Source organism: Oncorhynchus clarkii, chromosome 16 (assembly GCF_045791955.1).
Source record: "Oncorhynchus clarkii lewisi isolate Uvic-CL-2024 chromosome 16, UVic_Ocla_1.0, whole genome shotgun sequence".
Classification (NCBI taxonomy): Eukaryota; Metazoa; Chordata; class Actinopteri; order Salmoniformes; family Salmonidae; genus Oncorhynchus; species Oncorhynchus clarkii.
This window is the reverse complement of record NC_092162.1, coordinates 36,656,402-36,679,912: the sequence shown is the minus strand read 5'-3', so window position 1 is coordinate 36,679,912 and position 23,511 is coordinate 36,656,402. Positions and strand designations below refer to the sequence as shown.

General features: G+C 43.3%; 1 protein-coding gene across 1 annotated transcript in view; it reads right to left on the bottom strand.

Moving 5' to 3' along the window:
• Positions 1–23,511, bottom strand: part of LOC139367581 (copine-9-like) — a 108,150-nt gene that overhangs the window by 66,255 nt on the left and 18,384 nt on the right. The gene's annotated exons all lie outside the window — the stretch shown is intronic.

Sequence of the window (23,511 nt, the reverse complement as noted above, 5' to 3'; positions counted from 1 at the left end):
AGAGTAGTCTTCAACAAACTAAAACCAAAATGTCAAAACATTAAATTAGAAGAGAAAACTAATTTGGTAGAATAGGTTCAGGTTGGTCACATTCATTTAAAACAGCTCATCAGCGGTTGAATGTTGAGCATTAGCAGTATAATCCACTTCGCTCTGGCTTCGTGCAGGCAATTAAAAAAAGGATCTCTTCTAATGACCAATTAAGAACATTGAGATAACAGCATCGGGGCAAGTGTCTGAGTACCCTGGCAACGTTACTGTATTTGTAAATGCTGTTCACTGCACTCGTGGTAGGTTTGTCACGCTGAGGATTTTTGCTAGCTAATGCAACTAGAAACCACTTTGGCAACGATTATGCATAACTATGCCGACGAGCTGCCCAGATACAAACCACTTGCGAAATACCACATTAGAGAGCAAAATCCCTTGGACAATAATTTTTAAATGTTTTATTTAACCTTTATTTAAGCAGGCATGTCAATTAAGAAAAAAATATCCTGTAGGGACGGGGTTAAAAAATAAAATAAAATATGTAAGACCAAACGGACAACACAGACAGAAGACACTGGTAATAGCACAAATACAACAGGAAACAAACAGTGGGTGTGTGTGTGTGTGTGTGTGCGCGTGGAGGTGTGTGTATGGTGTGTGTGAAGTTAAACAACATGCTTCCTTACATAAGGCAACGCAAACTCGTGACATCAGGTGACAACTAGAAACATTTACAGTACATGTATCAACAACCTGTTCATCTATTTATGCTTTGAACTCCAGGACACAATTTCAAGACTAGGGGACTGAGTAAAGAAAGGACCTTTTTCTATGCTCGGTTAAAACTTTCAGGACTCTTAGTCTAAAACAAGATTGAGATCTGAGCGGATAGACAAAATGGCAACTTTCCTAAGAACGTACCAGTGTTTGAGCCTGCGTGTTGCTAGTGATGTCCACCGAACAGCACAGTAGAGATCACAATGGTGAGTTAGACATCTCTGATTGGTGACAAAAGAGCTACATGATACACAGGGTCAAGAGCTTTCAGTGTAGAGCTTTTGAGGCTTGCAACATGAATAGTATCACCATAGTCCAATACAGAGAGAAAAGTACAATGAATCAACTCCTTTTTGGCAGCAAAGGAAAAACTGACTTAGTGCCGGGAATAAAACCCAATAAGTTCTCTATATGGGTGGTGGAGCTCAACTTGTCATCCACTTACACTTGCTCTATAGAATGTCCTTCCAAGGTAGTAATTACATGGTTTTCTGAGAATTTAGTATTGGAAAATACAATACATTTTGTTTTAGAGGAATTCAGAACAAGCTACAAATCGTACAGATTATGTTGAATGATGTTTTTGTATTTTCAAAAGCCAAACTGCTGCCAGTTGAATAAGCGAACAGTGCCATCTGGGTTCGATTTGACAGGTTTGACCAGTAATCCCAACGCACTTCAATCTCTGCACCAAGACATTATGGTCCACAGTGCCAAGTCTATGAAAACAGATAAACAATGCAGCTTCCTATCAAGGGCATAGTGAATATCATTGAACGTTTTCAAAGTTTGAAACCCACCAAGCCTGTGAGGAAATAAACTAGTGAGGCCATAGAGGAGTTAAAGGGCTGCCTGGCCTCCACTGATTGGGGAATTTCTAAAGATGAAGGCATCAACATTCACAATTACAGACAGTGTCACATCTTACATCAGTGTCTGTGAGGAAAACTGAATTCCAACCATCACTTTTTTCAAATTCAACAACGACAAAACCCTGGTTCACTGCTGAACTCAGAGCACTGTGCTCAGCCAAAGAGGTGACACATAGGCGCAAACAAAGAGGACTATAGAACTGCTAAACTGCTGCTCAACAAGGAGATTGAAGTGGCCAAAAGTCGTTACAAGGAGCAGCTAGAACAACAATTCTCCACCAACGACTGCTTGTCTGTCTGGAAGGGTCTCCGAATGAGTTCTAATGAGTTCTAAATGTCATTTTAAATCACAAAGAGCCCTCAGCCATCAAGAGTCTCCTCAGCTATCTTGGCCCTCAGCTGACAACACCCTCAGCCATCTGGACTCTACCACCCCCCCCCCCCACCCCCCACTGACTACTTTCTTCCCTGTCCCCCTCCCTCTCTCCCTCCTTCTAGCCTACACCAGACTGCCCTCTTCCTTGTCATCCCAGAAAAGGAGGTGAACAAGCTCTTCAGAAGGCTACAAGTCCAGACTGGATTTCCTCAGCCACACTAAAGAACTAAGAACTGTGCTGACCAGCTTTCCTGTTTTCACGCACATATTCAATCAGTCTCTAGAACTATGCACTGTACCTGCCTGCTTCAAATCCTCCACCATCATCCCATTCCTGAAGAAACAAAAGGTGACCGGCCTGAACGACTACAGACCTGTAGTGCTCATGAAAACCTGGTCCTGTTCCATCTCAAAACCACCACCCATGCCCTCCTTGACCCCATGCAGCTCGCCTACAGAGCCAATAGGTCTGTGGACGATGCCTTCAACATGGACTTCTCTACATCCTTCAACACCTCGACAACCCAAGGACATACGTGAGAATACTGTTTGTGGACTTAAACTCAGCGTTCAACACAATCATTTTGGACCCGCTACAGCACAAACACACCAAGCTAAACATTTCGGACTCCATCTGCCGGTGGCTCACCGACTTCCTGACCAAGAGAACAAAGCATGTTAAGATGGGAAAACATCTTTCAGACTCCCTGTCTACCAGCACGGGGGCGCCACAGGGTTGCATGCTCTCCCCCCTCCTCTACTCGTTCTACACCAATAACTTCACCTACAGCGACGCATCTGTCAAACTATTGAAGTTTGCTGATGACACCACACTAGTCAATCTCCGACGACGACAACAAGTCCAAGTACCATGGATAGGTTGACCGCCTGGTGGCTTGGTGCAGTCACAACAACCTGGAACTCAACACAGTCAAAACAGTGGAGATGGTGGTTGACTTCAAGAAATGACTTCAAGAAATATACGGCTGGCCTCCCGGGTGGCGCAGTGGTTAAGGGCGCTGTACTGCAGCGCCAGCTGCGCCATCAGAGTCCCTGGGTTCGCGCCCAGGCTCTGTCGTAACCGGCCGCGACCGGGAGGTCCGTGGGGCGACGCACAATTGGCCTAGCGTCGCCCGGGTTAGGGAGGGCTTGGTCGGTAGGGGTGTCCTTGTCTCATCGCGCACCAGCGACTCCTGTGGCGGGCTGGGCGCAGTGTACGCTAACCAAGGTGGCCAGGTGCACGGTGTTTCCTCCGGCGCATTGGTGCGGCTGGCTTCCGGGTTGGATGTGCGCTGTGTTAAAGAAGCAGTGCGGCTTGGTTGGTTGTGTATCGGAGGACGCATGACTTTCAACCTTCGTCTCTCCCGAGCCCGTACGGGAGTTGTAGCGATGAGACAAGATAGTAGCTACTACAACAATTGGATACTACGAAATTGGGGAGAAAAAGGGGTAAAATTTAAAAAAATATATATATATATATACGGCTAAGTCATTACAATTCCTGGGGACTATCATCCCCACAAACTCAAGTGGGAGGACCACATCACAGAGGTGACCAAGGAGACTTGGCAGAGAATGTACAATCTGCCCCAGTTGAGGAAACTCAAACACTCTCTGACAATTCTGGTTCGGTTCTACACATTCATCATTCAGCATCTGGTTTAGGTCTGCGTCTGACCGCTGTAAGGGCAAACTTCAGTGCATCGTCCAGTCTGTGGAGAAGGTCATCGGCTGTACCTGCCCGACATCAAGGACCTGCACACCTCCAATCATGACCAAAAACGCTCAACACCTGAACAGTTTCTTCCCCAATGCTTGTGGCCCTCACCAACCGGCCATCAGGCTCATAGAGATGAAGTGACATTGAATTGGGCCGATTACTGCACCTTGTATTCTAATCTGCATTATACTGTATTTACACTATGTACACTTCACACAACACTGTATATATTCACCATGGCAGCATCCCTCCCTCTGCTTATATAGAGATCCCCTCTATAAATGGTATATTCCAACTGAAACCAGCCTATACTGCAGAATTTTCTGTTTTATGTTTCCTGTACTGATATGATATATTCTGTCTGATATCAATGTATGATATCAATGTCTGTCTGTTTTCTGTTTGTATATTGCATATAGCTGGCAGCACCTTCACAGTAAGGCAAATTCTGGCTTTGTGTACTTGGCTAATAAAGGGTATTCTGATCATGTAAATCACTGGTAGTGCAATGAAGAAGTCAAATAAAGTCTACCAAAGTTGACTCTGTGTTTGTAAGTATGCCAGGTAAAGGAAGTGAGATTGAGACAGACAGGACAAGGCAGATATATGAGAGCTCCCAGTAGTGCCCTGTTGTCTATTAAGTAAAAAGAACAGCTGTAATAAATGACTAAAATAGTCTAATTTCAAAATGCTACAGGGCCTGATTGAGCATTAGTTAGCGCCTAGCAATGTAGTCCATTAAAACATGGAACTCTGCCAGGTATTTCCCAGTCAACAAAGTAAACAAATTCAGTGGATATCCGGGGTATCTTACAGAAACAACCATTAAAGTTTGAATCACAACATGGAGCGAATCATTCTGAGAAGATGAGAGGTGTATCCCGGTGCTATAGGAATCTTCCAGGATGAGAGAGAAACTAGTACTCCTTCAGATGAATCTAAATTTGGGGACAGATGAGAGAAACCCATAGCTTGGCTCCCAGCATCAGACGGATAGTCTGGTTTATGGAAAGTGACTGGTAGAGGATACGCCATCTGGTGGGAAAGTGCAGAGTCAAATCAAAAGGAGCTGCACGCCAACTTTTCTACTCTGGCTTCAGGACCAGGTAACCAGCTGAACTGAAATTAAATTCAATCAATCTTACACGCTTAGAAAAAAAATATGCTATCTACAGTAGAACCTGGGGCACTGAGGGGGGCGTGTCACGTCTTGCCAGTTCCTGCTCCACTTAGCTTTTCTATTGCTCTTTTTGCATTAATTGTTACCTTGTTTGCTCAGAATGTTTGTGCAATCATTTCCTATGACCGACCAACACTTTTGGAACATGAATCGGAAGCTATACATTTATCTCTCAGCCTCCCAGATCTGGAATACTTGTTTTCCGCACAGCGGTCTTACTTGTTGCTCCTGACCGAGATGACCAAACCCGAGGAAGAAAAAAGCTAGGCTGACAAGATGGGCTACACCTCCTCCTCTTACTAGTATCCTGATGGCTAATGTCCAATCGCTGGAAAATAGACTTTGTGAACTCAGAGCAAGGCTATAATTGCAGAGGGACATCAGGGAATGCTGTGTCTCTGTTCCCAAGCAGATTTTTTATATAAACTCAGCAAAAAAATAAACATCCCTTTTTCAGGACCCTGTCTTTCAGCGATAATTCGTAAAAATCCAAATAACTTCACAGATCTTCATTGTAAAGGGTTTAAACACTGTTTCCCATGCTTGTTCAATGAACCATAAACAATTAATGAACATGCACCTGTGGGACGGTCATTAAGACACTAACAGCTTACAGACGGTAAGGAATTAAGGTCACAGTTATGAAAACTTAGGACACTAAAGAGGCCAGTCTACTGACTCTGAAAAGCATGTTGCAAGGAGGCCTGAGGACTGCAGATGTGGCCAGGGCAATATATTGAAATGTCCGTACTGTGAGACGCATAAGACAGCGCTACAGGGAGACAGGGTGGACAACTGATAGTCCTCGCAGTAGTAGACCACGTGTAAACAACACCTGCACAGGATCGGTACATCCGAACATCACACCTACGGAACAGGTACAGGATGGCAACAACAACTGCCCGAGTTACAGTGGGGCAAAAAAGTATTTAGTCAGGATTTTTAATGAATTTATTTGCAAATTATGGTGGAAAATAAGTATTTGGTCAATAACAAAAGTTTATCTCAATACTTTGTTATATACCCTTTGTTGGCAATGACAGATGTCAAACGTTTTCTGTAAGTCTTCACAAGGTTTTCACACACTGTTGCTGATATTTTGGCCCATTCCTCCATGCAGATCTCCTCTAGAGCAGTGATGATTTGGGGCTGTTGCTGGGCAACATGGACTTTCAACTCCCTCCAAAGATTTTCTATGGGGTTGAGATCTGGAGACTGGCTAGGCCACTCTAGGACCTTGAAATGCTTCTTACGAAGCCACTCCTTCGATGTGTGTTTGGGATCATTGTCATGCTGAAAGACCCAGCCACGTTTCATCTTCAATGCCCTTGCTGATGGAAGGAGGTTTTCACTCAAAATCTCACGATACATGGCCCCATTCATTCTTTCCTTTTGGGTGTTTCCAACCCATGCTTCACAGTAGGTATGGTGTTCTTTGGATGCAACTCAGCATTCTTTGTCCTCCAAACATGACGAGTTGAGTTTTTACCAAAAAGTTATATTTTGGTTTCATCTGACCATATGACATTCTCCCAATCTTCTTCTGGATAATCCAAATGCTCTCTAGCAAACTTCAGACGGGCCTGGACATGTACTGGCTTAAGCAGGGGGACACGTCTGGCACTGCAGGATTTGAGGATTTTCCCTGGCGGCGTAGTGTGTTACTGATGGTAGGCTTTGTTACTTTGGTCCCAGCTCTCTGCAGGTCATTCACTAGGTCCGCCCGTGTCGTTCTGGGATTTTTGCTCACCGTTCTTGTGATCATTTTGACACCACGGGGTGAGATCTTGCGTGGAGCCCCAGATCGAGGGAGATCATCAGTGGTCTTGTATGTCTTCCATTTCCTATTAATTGCTCCCACAGTTGATTTCTTCAAACCAAGCTGCTTACCTATTGCAGATTCAGTCTTCCCAGCCTGGTGCAGGTCTACAATTTTGTTTCTGGTGTCCTTTGACAGCTATTTGGTCTTGGCCATAGTGGAGATTGGAGTGTGACTGTTTGAGGTTGTGGACAGGTGTCTTTTATACTGATAACAAGTTCAAACAGGTGCCATTAACCTCTTGATCCTCTGGGGGCAGTATTTCATTTTGGATGAAAAACGTTCCCGTTTTAAACATATTTTGTCACGAAAAGATGCTCGACTATGCATATAATTGACAGCTTTGGAAAGAAAACACTCTGACGTTTCCAAAACTGCAAAGATATTATCTGTGAGTGCCACAGAACTGATGCTACAGGCGAAACCAAGATGAAATTTCAAACAGGAAATGCCCCAGATTTTGGAGGCGCTGTGTTCCAATGTCTCCTTATATGGCTGTGAATGCGCAAGGAATGAGCCTACTTTCTGTCGTTTCCCCAAGGTGTCTGTAGCATTGTGACGTATTTGTAGGCATATCATTGGAAGATTGACCATAAGAGACTACATTTACCAGGTGTCTGCTTGGTGTCCTCCGTCAAAATTATTGCGCAATCTCCAGCTGCGTGCATTTTTCCATTTGGTTCAGAGGAGAAACCAAACTGCCACGAGTGATTTATCATCGAATAGATATGTGAAAAACACCTTGAGGATTGATTCTAAACAATGTTTGCCATGTTTCTGTCGATATTATGGAGTTAATTTGGAAAAAAGTTTGGCGTTGTAATGACTGAATTTTCTTTTTTTTCTTAGCCAAACGTGATGAACAAAACGGAGCGATTTCTCCAACACAAATAATATTTTGGGAAAAACTGAACATTTGCTATCTAACTGAGAGTCTCATTGAAAACATCTGAAGTTCTTCAAAGGTAAATAATTTTATTTGAATGCTTTTCTTGTTTTTGTGAAAATGTTGCCTGCTGAATGCTAGGCTTAATGCTATGCTAGCTATCAATACTCTTACACAAATGCTTGTGTAGGTATGGTTGAAAAGCATATTTAGAAAATCTGAGATGACAGTGTTGTTAACAAAAGGCTAAGCTTGTGAGCCAATATATTTATTTCATTTGCGATTTTCATGAATAGTTAACGTTGCTTTATGCTAATGAGCTTGAGGCTATAATTACGCTCCCGGATACGGGATTGCTCGTCGCAACAGGTTAATACACGTAACGAGTGGAGGACAGAGGAGCCTCTTAAAGAATAAGTTACAGGTCTGTGAGAGACAGAAATCTTGCTTGTTTGTAGGTGACCAAATACTTATTTTCCACCATAATTTGCAAATAAATTCATAAAAAATCCTACAATATGATTTTCTGGATTTTTTTCTAAATTTGTCTCTCATAGTTGAAGTGTACCTATGATGAAAATTACAGGCCTCTCTCATCTTTTTAAGTGGGAGAACTTGCACAATTGGTGGCTGACTAAATACTTTTTTGCCCCACTGTACACCAGGAACGCACAATCGTGTAAGTCAGTCGTCAGTGCTCAGACTGTCCGCAATAGGCTGAGATAGGCTGGACTGAGGGCTTCTAGGCCTGTTGTAGGCAGGTCCTCACCAGACATCACCGGCAACAACGTCACCTATGGGCATAAACCCACCGTTGCTGGACCAGACAGGACTGGCAAAAAGTGCTCTTCACTGACGAGTTGCAGTTTTGTCTCACCGGGGGTGATGGTTGGATTCGCGTTTTTTGTCGAAGGAATGAGCGTTACACCGAGGCCTGTACTCTGGAGCGGGATCGATTTGGAGGAGGAGAGTCCGTCATGGTCTGGGGCAGTGTGTCATAGCATCATCGGACGGAGCTTGTTGTCATTGCAGGCTATCTCAACACTGTGCGTTACAGGGAAGACATCCTTCCTCCCTCATGTGGTACCCTTCCTGCAGGCTAATCCTGACATGACCCTCCAGCATGACAATGCCACCAGCCATACTGCTCGTTCTGTGAGTGATTTCCTGCAAGACAGGAATGTCAGTGTTCTGCCATGGCCAGCGAAGAGCCCAGATCTCAATCCCATTGAGCACATCTGGGACCTGTTGGATCGGAGGGTGAGGGTTAGGGCCATTTCCCCCAGAAATGTCCGGGAACTTGCCTTGGTGGGAGAGTGGGGAAACATCTCACAGCAAGAACTAGCAAATCTGGTGCAGTCCATGAGGAGGAGATGCACTGCAGTACTTAATGCAGCTGCACCAGATACTGACTGTTACTTTTGATTTTGACCCCCCCTCCCCCCTCCCCTTTGTTCAGGGACACATTATTCCATTTCTGTTAGTCACATGTCTGTGGAACTTGTTCAGTTTATGTCTAAGTTGTTTAATCTTATGCTCATACAATTATTTACACATGTTAAGTTTGCTGAAAATAAACGCAGTTGACAGTGAGAGGAAGTTTCTTTTTTTGCTGAGTTTACTTAAATCATACTTCATTAACATATTTTAAGTATATTTAAAAGGATCTAAATCGGAACAATTTGAAATACATTGAATGCATTTAATTTCAATTTTATTAGCATGTAATATATTAAATTCATTGAAAATTATCTAAATTGGGTAATTTTTTTAAAGTTTGGGAAACCCTGGTATATTAGATAAAGAGCAAAACAAATATATCTTGAATACACCTTAAGTATATTTATGTGTATTTCTCATCAATTTGAAATATACTTAAACGGTATTTGAATTAGAATTCCTTTCTTTACAAAAAAAGTGTATTTTTGATGTGTTTCATGTATACTTTTACAAACACACTTGTACTCATTAACCACATTAGCTATTGTATGGAGAGGTTACCTTGATTGACTAAGGCATCTTCTCAGCCAATGTTAACATGCTATTTACAAAGCAGTTGTGGATGGAGCAGCAATTTCAGGCATTTCACACTTTAGTTGTTCACATTACAGCAAGAAATGTACGTTCCAATAAAATGTGAAATAAGTAATATGTCATGTCTAATTAAAAGTACAACATTGTTAAGTTTTAAAATTAACATCAAAACATTTGTAAACATTTATAAATCAAAATTTCAGCTGCATAAAAGAATGATGTGGAATATGTACATTTTTGTGCAAATGCGTTATTTTTTATTTTTTAAAATTTTATTTCACCTTTATTTAACCAGGTAGGCTAGTTGAGAACAAGTTCTCATTTACAACTGCGACCTGGCCAAGATAAAGCATAGCAGTGTGAACAGACAACAACACAGAGTTACACATGGAGTAAACAATAAACAAGTCAACAACACAGTAGAAAAAAAAGAAAAAAGAGTCTATATACATTGTGTGCAAAAGGCATGAGGAGGTAGGCGAATAATTACAATTTAGCAGATTAACACCAGAGTGATAAATGATCAGATGTGCAGGTAGAGATACTGGTGTGCAAAAGAGCAGAAAAGTAAATAAATAAAAACAGTATGGGGATGAGGTAGGTAATATGGGGGGGGGGGCTATTTACTGATGGACTATGTACTATTGAAAGTATACTTTAAAAATATTTTGTGGACATTTAAATATAAATGTTTTGAAAGTATATTTTCTTGAAATTTGAAAAAGTACACTCTCAGGAAGCATGTTCCTCAGCTGTGCATGTTTCCTTATGTGGAATAAACAATCGTTATCATTGTCAACTTTCTCTGCACTGTTCTGAACAGGAATTCCGAAAGTACTTCAAAACTCCTTACTTCAAAACTACAGTGCCTTGCAAAAGTATTCATACCCCCTGGATTTATTCATATTTTGTTGTTACAAAGTGGGATTAAAATGGATTTAATTGTAATGTTTTGTCAACAATCTACATAAAATACTCAAATGTCAATGTGGAAGAATTTTAATTGATTTTGGAAAAGATTGATCGAAATTAAATAACCAAAATATAGTCGTTGCATAAGTATTCAGCTCAGAGTCAAAACATGCTAGAAACACCGTTGGCTGCAATTACAGTGGTGAGTCTTTTTGGGTAAGTCTCTAAGAGCTGTACAGACCTGGATTGTGCAATACTAGCTCTTCATTTTTTTCATAATTCTTAAAGCTCTGTCAAGATGTTGGTGCTGATGGCTACACAGCCATTTTCAAAGCTTACCATAGATTTTCAAGAAGATTTAAGTCAAAACTGTAACTTGGCCTGTGGTTAGCTCCATCCCATTTATTTTTATCAATAAAAAAAATACTATAGTAAGTGCTTATTAAGTGCCAAATAAAGTAACAGGGTTGACTGTAACACGGTTGACGATTCCATCTTATAACATCCATAAATCCCCTTGTGACACTGGGAATGGAAATTAATTTGTAAAACATTTCTAGCCTGTCTATCCAAGGGTTGACATGTTACGCTCGACCCGCTTAGTTTCACCTGCTTTTACATTGTGATTTGACAATTAGACGTTCAATGTTTCTCTTGAATAAAATATTTAAAAGGAATAGTTTATTTTTGTATTTATTGGTTTTTAGTTTACAGCCTCAAGTCTTCTTGGGTATGACGCTACAAGCTTGGCACACCTGTATTTGGGGAGTTTCTCACATTTTTCTCTGCAGATCCTCTCAAGCCCTGTCAGGTTTGTTGGGGAGCGTCGCTGCACAGCTATTTTTAGGTCTCCAATTTTTATTTTATATCAGGTTCAAGTCCGGGCTCTGGCTGGGCCACTCAAGGACATTCAGCAACTTGTCCTGGAGCCACTCTATCATTGTCTTGGCTGTGTGCTTGTTGTCGTTGTCCTGTTGGAAGGTGAACCTTTTGCCCAAGTCTGAGGTCCTGAGCGCTCTGGAGCAGGTTTTCATCAAGGATCTCTCTGTACTTTGCTACGTTCATCCCAACTTGTCTCCTAGTCCCTGCCACAGACAATCATCCCCACAGCATGAAGGTGCCACCTCCCTGACCAAGGCCGTTCTCCCCCGATTGCTCAGTTTGACTGGGCGGCCAGCTCTAGGAAAAGTTTTGGTGGTTCCAAACTTTTTCAATTTAAGAATGATGGAGGCCACTGTGTTCTTGGGGACCTTCAATTCATTTTTAGTACTCTTCCCTGGAGCTGTGCCTTGACACACTCCTGTTTCGGCGCTCTACGGATAATTCCGTCAACCTCATGGCTTGGTTCTTTCTCTGGCATGCACTGTCCACTGTGGGCCCTTATATAGACAGGTGTGTGCCTTTCCAAATCATGTCCAATCAATTGAATTTAACCCAGGTGGACTCCAATCTAGTTGTAGAAACATCGCAAGGATGATTAGTGGAAACAGGATGCACCTATGGTGGGAAAATTACAAACTTTGTTATGCACATGCCTGCTATAAGCCTTAAACTTGTACATTTCCACTGTCTATATCTCTCATGTAAGACAAAGCCAGTGCCCGTCTGAGAGTGACCAGCCTGTTCTTTTCCTATCTTTCAAGGGCACAGCTGTGTGGAGATATCAAGAGAACAGAGGCTAGCTTGAGCAGCAGCGACAATTCTATCAGCAGAAAGGAGTAACAAAACTGGAGTTCTCACTTGTTTGTACGCTATGTTCCCACCATGATTTCACACACCTGCTAAACTACCATGTAGACAAAGGTTATTAATGTGATTGTAAACCACTACAGAATTGCAATTCTTATAATAAAAAGTTGTTGTTTGAAGAATCTAGTCTCTCTTCCTTTCTGGTTAGAATTTCCATGACACACACAAGCTCAATTTCGATTCTCATGACGAAGGGTCTGAATACTTAAGGTAAATAAGGTATTGTTATTTGATTTTTATATACATTTGCATCTGTTTTTGCTTAGTCATTCTGGACTATTTTGTGTAGTTTGTTACGGTACAAAATGTGGATATACACTGAACAAAAATATAAACGCAACATGTAATGTGTTGGTCCCATGTTTCATGAGCTGAAATAAAAGCTTATTTCTCTAAAATGTTGTGCACAGATTTGGTTACATCCCTATTATCTTTGTTGAGATAATCCATCCACCTGACAGGTGTGGCATATCAAGAAGCTGATTAAACAGCATGATAATTACACAAGTGCACAATACAACGCCACTCTAACTAACTTGTGCAGTTTTGTACAAAACATAATTCAGGTTTTGACGGAGTTGGCATGCAATTGGCGTGCTGACTGCAGGAATGTCCACCAGAGCACAACCCCCTTGGGTTGTGCCGTGGCGGAGATCTTTGTGGGCTATACTCAGCCTTGTCTCAGGATGGTAAGTTGGTGGTTGAAGATATCCCTCTAGTGGTGTGGGGGCTGTGCTTTGGCAAAGTGGATGGGGTTATATCCTTCCTGTTTGGCCCTGTCCGGGGGTGTCCTCGGATGGGGCCACAGTGTCTCCTGACCCCTCCTGTCTCAGCCTCCAGTATTTATGCTGCAGTAGTTTGTGTCGCGGGGCTAGGGTCAGTTTGTTATATCTGGAGTACTTCTCCTGTCCTATTCGGTGTCCTGTGTGAATTTAAGAGTGCTCTCTCTAATTCTCTCTTTCTCTCTTTCTTTCTCTCTCTCAGAGGACCTGAGCCCTAGGACCATGCCTCAGGACTACCTGACATGATGACTCCTTGCTGTCCCCAGTCCACCTGGCCGTGCTACTGCTCCAGTTTCAACTGTTCTGCCTTATTATTATTGGACCATGCTGGTCATTTATGAACATTTGAACATCTTGGCCATGTTCTATTATAATCTCCACCCGGCACAGCCAGAAGAGGACTGGCCACCCCACATAGCCTGGTTCCTCTCTAGGTTTCTTCCTAGGTTTTGGCCTTTCTAGGGAGTTTTTCCTAGCCACTGTGCTTCTGCACCTGCATTGCTTGCTTTTTGGGGTTTTAGGCTGGGTTTCTGTACAGCACTTTGAGATATCAGCTGATGTACGAAGGGCTATATAAATAAATTTGATTTGATTTGAGCTGTTACCAGAGAATGTAATATTCATTTCACTACCATAAGCCGCCTCCAATGTCATTTTAGAGAATTTGGCAGTACGTCCAACTGGACTCACAACCGCAGACCACATGTATGGCATTGTGTGGGCAAGCAGTTTGCTGATGGCAACATTGTGAACAGAGTGCGCCATGGTCGCGCTGGGGTTATGGTATGGGCAGGCAAAAGCTACGGACAATGAACACAATTTTTTAAAGGTATCAGTAACCAAGATATGCATATCTGTATTCCCAGTCATGTGCAAATCCATAGATTAGGGCCTAATTAATTTATTTCAATTGATTTATTTGTCACACCCTAATCTGTTTCACCTGTCTTTGTGTTTGACTCCAACCCCCTACAGGTGTCGTCCAGCTTCCCCATTATCCCCAGTGCATTTATACCTGTGTCCTCTGTTTGTCTGTTGCCAGCGCGGTTTGTTTGTCAAGCTGACCAGCGGTTTTCCCCTTGCTCCTGTATTTTTCTAGTTCCTGTTTTCTAGTTTTCCCGGTTTTTACCATTCTGCCTGCCTTGACCCCGCCCTGGATTATTAATACCTGCCTGCCCTGACCCCAAGACTGCCTGCCGTTCTGTACCTTTTGAATCTGGATTACTGACCTCTGCCTGTCAAGACCTGTTGTCTTGCCTGCCCCCTGTTCTAGTAATAAACTTTTGTTACTTCGACATTGTCGGCATTTGGGTCTTCCCTGAAACATGATATTATTACCTTATGTGAACTGTAACTCAGTAAAATCTTTGAAATTGTTGCATGTTGCGTTTACATTTTAGTTCAGAATATACAGCATATCGTATCTCAAATAGTCATTTGGTTTCTTATTCTATGAGTTATAATTTCCATACTATACAGTTGAAGTCAGAAGTTTACATACATCTTAGCCAAATACATTTAAACTCAGTTTTTCACAATTCCTGACATTAAATCTGAGTAAAAATTCCCTGTCTTAGGTCAGTTAGGATCACCACTCTATTTTAAGAATGTGAAATGTCAGAATAATAGGAGAGAGTGATTTATTTCAGCTTTTATTTCTTTCATCACATTCCCAGTGGGTCAGAAGTGTACATACACTCAATTAGTATTTGGTAGCATTGCCTTTAAATTGTTTAACTTGGGTCAAATGTTGCGGGTAGCCTTCCACAAGCTTCCCACAATAAGTTGAGTGCATTTTGTCCCATTCCTCCTGACAGAGCTGGCATAACTGAGTCAGGGTTATAGACCTCCTTGAAGTTCTGCCCACAAATTTTCTATAGGATGGAGGTCAGGGCTTCGTGATGGCCACTCCAATACCTTGACTTTGTTGTTTTTGTTTTTGCCAGAACTTTGGAAGTATGCTTGGGGTCATTGTCCATTTGGAAGACCCATTTGCGACCAAGCTTTAAATTCCTGACTGATGTCTTGAGATGTTGCTTCAATAATTCCCCCCCCTCATGATGCCATCTATTTCGTGAAGATTACAAGTTCCTCCTGTAGAAAAACACCCCCACAACATGATGCTGCCACCCCCATGCTTCATAATTGGGATGGTGTTCTTCGGCTTGCAAGCATCCTCCTTTTTCCTCCAAACAAAACGATGGTTATTATGACCAAACAGTTCTATTTTTGTTTCATCAGACCAGAGGACATTTCTCCAAAAAGTAAATCTTTGTCCCCATGTGCAGTTGCAAACCGTAGTCTGCAGTTGCAAACCGTAGTCTTTTTTATGGTAATTTTGAAGCAGTGGCTTCTTCTTTGCTAAGCTGCATTTCAGGTTATGTCGATATAGGACTCATTTTTACTATGGATATAGATACTTTTGTACCTGTTTCCTCTGGCATCTTCACAAGGTCCTTTGTTGTTGTTCTGGGATTGATTTGCACTTTTCGCACCAAGTAAATTAATCTCTAGGAGACAGAACGCGTCTCCTTCCTGAGCATTATGACGGCTGCGTGGTCCCATGGTGTTTATACTTGCGTACTATTGTTTGTACAGATGGAGGTGGTATCTTAAGGCGTTTGGAAATTTCTCCCAAGGATGAACCAGACTTGTGGAGGTCTACAAATTTTTTATGAGGTCTTGGCTGATTTCTTTAGATTTTCCCATGATGTCAAGCCTGGGTTTGAAGGTAGGCCTTGAAATACATCCACAGGTACACCTCCAATTGACTCAAATTATGTCAATTAGCTTATCAGAAGTTTCTAAAGCCATGACATAATTTTCTGGAACTTTCCAAGCAGGTTTAAAGGCACAGTCAACTTAGTGTATGTAAACTTCTGACCCACTGGAATTGTAATACAGTGAATTATAAGTGAAATAATCTGTCTGTAAACAATTGTTGGAAAAATTACTTGTCATGCACAAGTAGATGTCCTAACCGACTTGCCAAAACCGTAGTTTGTTAACAAGAAATTTGTGGAGTGGTTGAAAAACAAGTTTTAATGACTCCAACCTAAGTGTATGTAAACTTCCGACTTCAATTGTACATAAACGCGAATCGGTTCAGCATGTCCCGGAGCACATCGTTGACCAGGGCCTGGAACACAGTTGGTCAGCCCGAATGGCATACCTAAGTACTCATAGTGCCCACTAGCCATGTTAAAGGCAGTCTTCCACTCATCTCCTCTCCATATCCGAACCAGATGGCACGTGTTCCGAAGGTCCAACTTGGAGAAGATAGTCGCTCCCTAAAGAGGTTTGTAAGCCAAGGAGATGAGTGGTAGAGGGTAACGTTTTTTTTACTGTGATGTCATTAAGGCCCCTGTAGTTGATACACGGATGCAGGTTTGGTCCTTCTTCCAACAATGAAGAACCCTGCGCTATATTACATTTCAATATACTCCTCCGTAGCCTTGGTCTCTGGCCCCGATTGGGAGTAAAGATTTCCCCCGAGGGGGTGTAATGGCTGGGCGTTCAATGGCGCAGTCATAGGGTTGATGCGGAGAGAAGTAGCCCGGGCCTTGTTGAAGACTACCTGGAGGTTCAGATACTCTGCGGGAATGGAGGAGAGGTTTGAGGCTTCTCTCAAGCCTGCAGGGAGACGTCCCGGAGCAGGCTGGGCCGACTTGAGAACAACCCACGATAGCACCAGTAGCCCAGTTGATCAGGGGATTGTGCTTCTGGAGCCATGAATATCTCAAAACCACGGGTACATATATTTTTTTAAATATATATATTTTTTATTTAACCTTTATTTAACCAGGTAGGCTTGTTGAGAACAAGTTTTCCTTTACAACTGCGACCTGGCCAAGATAAAGAAAAGTAGTTTGACACATACAAAAACAGAGTTGCACATGGAATAAACAAACATACAGTCAATAATACAGTATAAAAAAGTATATATACAGTGTGTGCAAATGAGGTAAGATAAGGGAGGTAAGGCAATAAAATAGGCCATAGTGGTGAGGTAATTACGATATAGCAATTAAACACTGGAGTGATAGATGTGCAGAAGATGAATGTGCAAGTAGAGATACTGGGGTGCAAAGGAGAAAAATAAATAAATTCAGTATGACTATGGAGTTAGTTGGATGGGCTATTTACAGATGGGATATGTACAGGTGCAATGATCTGTGAGCTGCTCTGACAGCTAGTGCTTGAAGTTAGTGAGGGAGATATGAGTCTTCAGAGATTTTTGCAGGTCGTTCCAGTCATTGGCAGCAGATAACTGTAAGTGTAAGGAAAGGCGGCCAAAGGAGGAATTGGCTTTGGGGGTGATCAGTGAAATATACCTGCTGGAGCGCGTGCTACGGGTGGGTGCTGCTATGGTAAGCAGGGAACTGAGATAAGGTGGGGTTTTAACTAGCAAAGACTTGTAGATGACCTGGAGCCAGTGGGTTTGGGGATGAGTATGAAGTGAGGGCCAGCCAACGAGACCGTACAGGTCGCAGTGGTGGGAAGTATATAGGGCTTTGGTGACAAAAGGGATGGCACTGTGATAGACTGCATCCAGTTTGTTGAGTAGAGTGTTGGAGAATATTTTGAAAATGACATTGCCGAAGTCGAGCATCGGTAGAATAGTCAATTTTACGAGGGTATTTTGGCAGCATGAGTGAAAGCTGCTTTTGTTGCGAAATATGAAGTTGATTCTAAATTTAATTTGGATTTGGAGATGCTTAATGTGGGTCTGGAAGGAGAGTTTACAGTCTAACCAGACACCTAGGTATTTGTAGTTGTCCACATATTCTAGGTCAGACCCGTCCACAGAAGTGATACTGGACAGGCAGGCAGGTGCGGGCAGCTATTGGTTGAAGAGCATGCATTTTGTTTTACTTGCATTTAAGAGCAGTTGGAGGCCAGGGAAGGAGAGTTGAATGGCATTGAAGCTCGTCTGGAGGTTAGTTAGCACAGTGTCCAAAGAAGGGTCAGAAGTATACAGAATGGTGTCGTCTGCGTAGAGGTGGATCAGAGAATCACCAGCAGCAAGAGCGACATCATTGATGTATACAGAGAAGAGAGTCGGCCCGAGAATTGAACCCTGCGGCACCCCCATAGAGACTGCCAGAGGTCCGGACAACAGGCCCTCCGATTTGACACACTAAACTCTCTCAGAGAAGTAGTTGGTGAACCAGGCGAGGCAGTCATTTGAGAAACCAAGGCTGTTGAGTCTGCCGATAAGAAAGTGGTGATTGACAGTCGAAAGCCTTGGCCAGGTCGATGAATACGGCTGCACAGTATCGTCTCTTATCGATGGCAGTTACGATATCGTTTAGGACCTTGAGCGTGGCTGAGGTGCACCCAGCTCGGAAGCCAGAATGCATAGCGGAGAAGTTACGGTGGGATTCAAAATGGTCGGTGATCTGTTTGCTAACTTGGCTTTCGAAGACCTTAGAAAGGCAGGGTAGGATAGATATAGGTCTGCAGCAGTTTGGGTCTAGTGTCTCCCCCTTTAAGGAGGGGGATGACTGTGGCAGCTTTCCAATCTTTGGGGGGGTTGCAACAATTTCGGCAGATCATTTTAGAAATAGAGGGTCCAGATTGTCTAGCTGACTTGTAGGGGTCCAGATTTTGCAGCTCTTTCAGAACATCAGCTATCAGAATTTTGGTGAAGGAGAAATGGGGAGGCTTGGGCGAGTTGCTGTGGGGCGTGCAGGACAGTTGACCGGGGTAGGGGTAGCCAGGTGGAATGCATCGCCGGACATAGAAAAATGCTTATGAAATTCTCAATTATTGTGGATTTATCGGTTGTGACAGCGTTTTCTAGCCTCAGTGCAGTGGGCAGCTGGGAGGAGGTGTTCTTATTCTCCATGGACTTTACAGTGTCCAATACCTTTTTGAGTTTGTGCTACAGGATGTACATTTCAGTTTGAAAAAGCTAGCCTTAGCTTTCCTAACTGATTGTGTATATTCGTTCCTAACTTCCCTGAAAAGTTGCATATCACGGGGGCTATTTTAAGTTTAATGCAGTATGCCACAGGATGTTTTTGTGTTGGTCAAGGTCAGTCATGTCTGGAGTCATGTCTGGAGTGAACCATATCTGTTCCTGGTTCTATTTTTTTTGGAATGGGGCATGCTTATTTAAGATGGTGAGGAAAGCACTTTTAAAGAATAACCAGGCATCCTCTACTGACAGGATGAGGTCAAAATCCTTCCAGGATACCTGGGCCAGGTCGATTAGAAAGGCCTGCTCGCTGAAGCGTTTGATGATGAGCGTTTGATGATGGGTGGTGGTCGTTTGATCGCAGACCCATTACAGATGCAGGCAATGAGGCAGTGATCGCTGAGGTCTTGGTTGAAGACAGCCGAGGTGTATTTGGAGGGCAAGTTGGTTAGGATTATATCCTATGAGGGTGCCCATGTTTACGGATTTGGGGTTGTACCTGGTAGGTTCATTGATAATTTGTGTGAGATTGAGGGCATCAAGCTTAGATTGTAGGATGTCCGGGGTGTTAAGCATGTCCCAGTTTAGGTCACCTTGCAGCACGAGCTCTGAAGACAGATGGGGGGCAATCAATTCACATATGGTGTCCAGGGCACAGTTGAGGGCAGAGGGTGGTCTATAGCAAGCGGCAACAGTGAGAGACTTGTTTCTTGAAATTTTTAGAAGTAGAAGCTCAAATTGTTTGGGTACAGACCTGGATAATATGACATAACTCTGCAGGCTATCTCTGCAGTAGATTGCCACTCCGCCCCCTTTGGCAGTTCTATCGTGTCGGAAAATGTGATAGTTAGGGATGGAAATTTCTGGATTTTTGGTGGTCTTCCTAAAATAGGATTCAGACACGGCTAGGACATGTGGGTTGGCAGAGTGTGCTAAGGCAGTGAATAAAACAAACTTGGGGAGGAGGCTTCTAATGTTAACATGCATGAAACCAAGGCTTTTATGGTTACAGAAGTCAACAAATGAGAGCGACTGGGGAATGGGAGTGAAGTGCACTGCTGGGCCTGGATTACCCTCTACATCACCAGAGGAACAGAGGAGGAGTAGGATGACGGTACGGCTAAAGGCTATAAGAACAGAGAGTAAAAGGAGCAGGTTTCTGAGCGCGACAGATTAGATTCAAGGCATGATGTATAAACAAAGGTATGGTAGGATGTGAATACAGTGGAGGTAAACCTAGGCATAGAGTGACGATGAGAGAGATATTGTCTCTAGAAACATCATTTAAACCAGGTGATAACACCTGTGTGTGGGAGGTGGAACAAAAGGGCTAGCTATGGCATATTGAGCAGGGCTAGAGGCTCTACAGTGAAATAAGATAATAATTACTAACCAGAACAGCAATGGACAAGGTATATTAACATTAGGGAGAGGCATGCGTAGGTGAGTGATCATAGGGGTCCAGTGAGTAGTTAAGCTGGCTGGAGACACGGCGATTTAGACAGCTAAATCGCCAGCTAAAGGCCGGGGCTAGCAAGCTAGCAGCAGGGCCTTAGAGGTACGTCGCGATGGAAGAAGTCTGTTGTAGTCTCCTCGTGCAGAGCATCCTCGTGCAGTTCCGTCGGTCCAGACGTGATAATTTAGTAGGGTTCTTGGAGTAAAGCTGCCCAGTCCAATTGGCAAAATAGGTATAGTGGCCCAAGAAATTGGCTGATGGACCTATTCAGCTAACAGCTCACATAAGTATTTGATACATCAGAAAAGCAGAACATAATATTTGGTACAGAAACCTTTGTTTGCAATTACAGAGATCATACGTTTCCTGTAGTTCTTGACCAGGTTTGCATACACTTCAGCAGGGATTTTGGCCCACTCCACTCCTTAGTTGCCCTGGCTGTGTGTTTCGGGTCGTTGTCATGCTGGAAGACCCAGCCACGACCCATCTTCAATGCTCTTACTGAGGGAAGGAGGTTGTTGGCCAAGATCTCGCGATACATGGCCCCATCCATCCTCCCCTCAATATGGTGCAGTCTTCCTGTCCCCTTTGCAGAAATGCATCCCCAAAGAATGATGTTTCCACCTCCATGCTTCACGGTTGGGATGGTGTTCTTGGGGTTGTACTCATCCTTCTTCTTCCTCCAAACCCGGCGAGTGGAGTTTAGACCAAAAAGCTATATTTTTGTCTCATCAGACCACATAACCTTCTCCCATTCCTCCTCTGGATCATCCAGATGGTCATTGGCAAACTTCAGACGGGCCTGGACATGCGCTGGCTTGAGCAGGGGGACCCTGCGTGCGCTGCAGGATTTTAATCCATGACGGCGTAGTGTGTTACTAATGGTTTTCTTTGAGACTGTGGTCCCAACTCTCTTCTGGTCATTGACCAGGTCCTGTCGTGTAGTTCCGTGCTGATCACTCACCTTCCTCATGATCATTGATGCCCCACGAGGTGAGATCTTGCATGGAGCCCCAGACGGAGGGTGATTGACCGTCATCTTGAACTTCTTCCATTTTCTAATAATTGCGCCAACAGTTGTTGCCTTCTCACCAAGCTGCTTGCCTATTGTCCTGTAGCCCATCCCAGCCTTGTGCAGGTCTACAATTTTATCCCTGATATCCTTACACAGCTCCCTGGTCTTGGCCATTGTGAAGAGGTTGGAGTCTGTTTGACTCCAACAGGTGTCTTTTATGCAGGTAACGAGTTCAAACAGGTGCAGTTAATACAGGTAATGAGTGGAGAACAGGAGGGCTTCTTAAAGAAAAACTAACAGGTCTGTGAGAGCCGGAATTCTTACTGGTTGGTTAGGTGATCAAATATTTATGTCATGCAATAAAATGCAAATTCATTACTTAAAAATCATACAATGTGATTTTCTGGATTTTTGTTTTAGATTCAGTCTCTCACAGTTGAAGTGTACCTATGATAAAAAAAATTACAGACCTCTACATGCTTTGTAAGTAGGAAAACCTGCAAAATCGGCAGTGTATCAAATACTTGTTCTCCCCACTGTATACACGGGACAAGGCGAGGACAAAGACGTCTGACTGCAACGCCATCTTGGAAAGAAATATGGAGATTAGATTAGCAGGAATTGCATACACTCACTGTGATTCCCTGATACCCGTAGGTGGATAGGAATCGTATTGCGGGTGACTCGGCCAATAGAGAGCCCATCCAGCACCCTGAGTTGTGATACCAAGCTCTGACACCAAGGTAGCATCGATAAGTGATTTGGCCTGGTCACCCCATAACAGGGTGGCATGGAGATGGGTGCGAGTAATGGGAGATTGGAAATCCTCATACGGCTAACCAGAGTACTCGTGCCTACTGATGAGCCTGGTCTTTTCAATGGACAGGTGGAAATATAATGTCCTGTAGTCCCGCAACACAAAAATGGTGCGTAAATGTTCCTCTGGAGACAATCAAGCTCTTCCCAGTAGCTTGGGTTCTGAAGGAGGGGAGTCTACCGCCCTCAGCGATTCCCATGAGCACTCGGGTGACTTTGGAGTCTCTCGGAAATGCCTTTGGGGGTTTCGGTGATTCCTCTAAGTCGAGTTGGGAATCGAGGGCGAGCAAAGGTGACAGGGGACAGATTCCCTCACCCTCCTACGCTCTCGTAGCTGCCCATCGATCCGGATGGTCAAGGCTATGAGGGAGTCGAGGTCCATGGGCAACTCCCGAGCTGTGAGCTCATCTTTGATCACCTCTGATAATCCGTGAAGGTACATGTCGAACAATACTTCCGGGTTCCAGGCATTCTCAGCCACCAACGTGTGAAAATCCACAGCCTAGTCTGCCACTCTATGGGCATCTTGACGTAGTTGGAGCAGTTTACGAGCAGCCTCCGAGTTCCTCTGTCCAGTGTCTGTGTTATTTTGCTCATCTTAATATTTTCCTTTTATTGGCCAGTCAGAGATATGTATTTTTCTTTGAAACACTTTCTAGAAGGCCAGCATCCCGGAGTTGCCTCTTCACTTTTGACGTTGAGGACTTGTGAGGCGTCTGTTTCTCAAACTAGACACTCTAATGTACTTGTCCTCTTGCTCAGTTGCGCACCTCTTTCTATTCTGGTTAGAGACAGTTTGTGCTGTTATGTGAAGGGAGTGGTGCACAGCGTTGTACAAGATCTTCAGTTTCTTGGCAATTTCTCGCATGGAATACCCTTCATTTCTCAGAACAAGAATAGACTGATAAGTTTCAGAAGAAAGGTCTATGGTTCTGGCCATTTTGAGCCTGTAATCGAACCCACAAATGCTGATGCTCCAGATACTCAACTAGTCTAAAGAAGGCCAATTTTATTGCTTCGTTAATTAGGACAACAATTTTCAGCTGTGCTAACATAATTGCAAAAATGTTTTCTAATGATCATTTAGCCTTTTAAAATTATAAACTTGGATTAGCTAACGCAACGTGCCATTGGAACACAGGTGGTTGCTGATAATGGGCCTCTGTACGCCTATGTAGATATTCCATAAAGAATCTGCCGTTT